Genomic DNA, 3,119 nt, shown 5'->3' with positions numbered 1-3,119 from the left:
CCATTTTCCTCCTAGCATGACCCTGCTGGGCCGACAAGGACAGAGTCTGGGTGACGGCCAATTGCCAAACAGCTGGTGCAGGACGAGCAGCAGTGGGGCCATCACCAGTGGGGAGGACAGGGCTGCTTTAGGGACGTCCTCTTGGTGACCAAGAAACAACTGCTCCTGACGGCCAGCCAGCAGGAGGCTCTAGGGTTCCTTTCTCTTTGACCAGATGGAAACCTTGAGCCCGGCTGAATTGCAAACTGCAGCAGACTTCAAATAGCAGCTAGGAAGTTTCCAGGACAGTGTGTTTAGTAAAATTCAATTGCTTGAAAGAATATGAGCATTTATACTTCCCTGGCAGGGGAAATACCGTGATCACGAAGGTGGTTTTCCCAGGGTGAAGCTAATCCATTGCTGACCCCTGTGATTTCCCCACATAGGGGAAACTCGACTGTGTAATTTGTGTTGATGGGGTGGGGGGAGTTGTGTGCCACTTTCTCCCGACTTAAAAAAAATGGTATATGAGCATTTATGATTTTATATGTATTTTTAAAAATGCGTGAAGTAGATACACCAAACTGATGACCACACTCGGGGTTAGAACACTGTGGTAGGTGCTATAGAAAAAAGATGAATCCAAAGTGATTTCCAGGAATTCCTAATCTAGAGGGGAAGATGATTCCAGGAGTTCACCATAAGGCCAGGATGGAGTGGTGTGCAGGCTGCTGGGGAGCGTTTCTGACTGTATTCTAGGGTGCTTTCTCTCTGTTCATGGGTGTGTACTGTGTTCACAGTAACACTATATGTGAACACAGTGAGCTGGGGTTTGCAGAATGGACTAGGCTTGAAGGAGTGGAGTCTGGGGTCAGGATGCAGTTAGGAGGCTATGCTAACAGTTTGAGATTGATGAGAACCTGAGTTGGGATGAGCTATATGTGAAAGAAAAGAAAGGGTCGGACATATCTTTTTTTACACACACACTATTTTCTCACAAACATAATTTCCTATATAGCCAGAGTAATTTTGTGGGATATAAAAGGTAAATTTTGGACACCTCTTTAGGGAAAAAAAAATTAAAAATACAAAGTTAGTTTCAAGAGTAAATATTGTGAATGAAAAAGAATTAAAAAAAATTAATATCACAGACACTATAAAATTTAGAAATGTAACTTTTTTATTATTATTAATTGACTGCTTGACATACTCGACTACATTTTTCTACAAATTTTGGCTTCATATTCTTTGAGCACCTCTTTGTATAGAAATACTCTTGTGATATTATTTCCTGTAGAGAGACTGGAAAGATAAGCCAGTCTTTCCTCTAGCATGACTGATCAAAATATGCTTTTATTTTTTGTTATTAATGAGATGCATAACATGTATAACCTTAGTGCTTCAGAGTCATACTGTATAAATCCAGGAATTCTGATAAATTCTTTGTGCGAGTCCCATCAAAAAAGGGAACATATGTGTGGTGAGTGTGTAATTGTACTTGTTCTTTTTTTTTTTTTTGAGCATTTTCTTGATAAGACATCTCTTTTCACTCAATGCCAATGAGAATTCAATCCTCCATTTGCAATTTTGTGTCTGACAACTAGAAGCATCTCACAGGCTAGCTTTGGTTCTTTCTAAACCTTGCTTCTTCTCCACTGCCCACAAGCTTAGAACAGCTTAGGACACATTTGCACTTTTCTAGAGCAAAACAACCTTTGGCCCTGCTGCTTTGTGTCCTATCACCGGGCAGGTATGTACAGTAGATGTTAGGGGCATTCTTTCCACACAAGGAGGGAGGTGACTGCAAACCAAATAAATATACCCATCAGTCCAAACTAACTAGATCCACCACTCAACCTACCATTACCCCAGGTTTTTCAATTGTAATTAAAATATTTTACTTTTGCAAATCCCACAAAAACACATGTAAAGGGTTACAGGGTGCTTTCCAGGCCTTGGCAGGGACATGTGCAAATGAAGGGCCCATCAGTTTCAGGGTTTTACCTCTGGGCAAAAAAAATGTATTAAAGCAATGACAATGGTGTGACATTTATAATCAGTGCTAAGGTCCAGGACTGGGTTATTCTTGCCTTGAAAAATAACAAGTTTTCATGCAAATCCATTATTTTGTTGAATGAGTCATAGACAAAAATTAATCTCTCCTGAATCAATTCATTACAGAAAATGTTGAAATGGCCCAGAAACGGAAATAATCTTGGCCCATTATGAAGGCATGAAATCCCAGTACTTCTTTGGGTTGGCTGGCAATGCAAACTGTTTCCTAGAATTAAGAATAGTAAAAGCATTATATACCTTAGCTTTCACCCATCAACATGGGTTCTTATTTTAAAGGGACTCCACTTAACGAAATTCTGCCTATAGAGCAATAAAAATGCTACCACTCTTAGCCTATCAATTTCATTTCGTCATCTATTCCCTGTAAATCCTTCCCTTAAAACATGATTTTTCTCCCATAGTAAAAATGCCTCAAGATTCTATGCAATGAATCTCCCATTGGCTGGCACTGGATTTCAGAGGAGTTCTCAGTAAACGTACAGTGCCATCTGCATATTTTAAGTCTCTGTTCTATCTTCTCCCATAGTTTTCAGGGATATAGAGCTCATGTTTTTCCTTCTGATGTTCATATATCACATCTTTTTCCTTTTAGTTCAAATGTGGCAAGTTTGGGAATTTAAAAATGTGTGTTTAATAAGAAACTAAAGGAAAACGAACCCCTTTTAAAGACATCCCCAAAGCATGACAAAGTTAAGTCCAATCAAATATCTATATACAGGTTTATGATCCTAACAATTAAGATGTAGTCCTGGATTGACTTGGCTGACTGAATTTATGGTGCTCTGCTGATCCCAATGCCTTTCTGCTGCCTCAACCCTATCTAGGGAAATCCATCTCAGATGATCCCCCCCCCCTCTTTTTTTAAATGCAATTTTTTTGAGATATGTTCACATAACATACAGTCATTCAAACTGTGCAATCAGTTGTTGTTCACAGTATCATCAAATAGTTGTGCATTTGTTGCCACAATTTTCCTTACTCTAAAAAATAAAATAAAAATTAAAATAAAAAGAATTTCCAAAACATCCCCTTTCCTTCCTCCCCCCATTTTTCATTACATGTTT

At 39.0% G+C, this 3,119-nt stretch overlaps 1 non-coding gene across 1 annotated transcript; it reads left to right on the top strand.

Annotated features, from left to right (window-relative positions):
- Window positions 1–331: 331 nt before the first annotated feature.
- On the top strand, window positions 332–487 carry LOC119507499. Its single transcript, XR_005211257.1, has one exon. It is a non-coding gene; the product is annotated as a U1 spliceosomal RNA (small nuclear RNA).
- Window positions 488–3,119: the final 2,632 nt, after the last annotated feature.

The sequence above is a fragment of the Choloepus didactylus genome, chromosome 12 (assembly GCF_015220235.1).
Source record: "Choloepus didactylus isolate mChoDid1 chromosome 12, mChoDid1.pri, whole genome shotgun sequence".
NCBI classification, from domain to species: domain Eukaryota; kingdom Metazoa; phylum Chordata; class Mammalia; order Pilosa; family Megalonychidae; genus Choloepus; species Choloepus didactylus.
The sequence above is the reverse complement of the archived record's forward strand: the minus strand, read 5'-3'. Positions and strand labels throughout refer to the sequence as shown.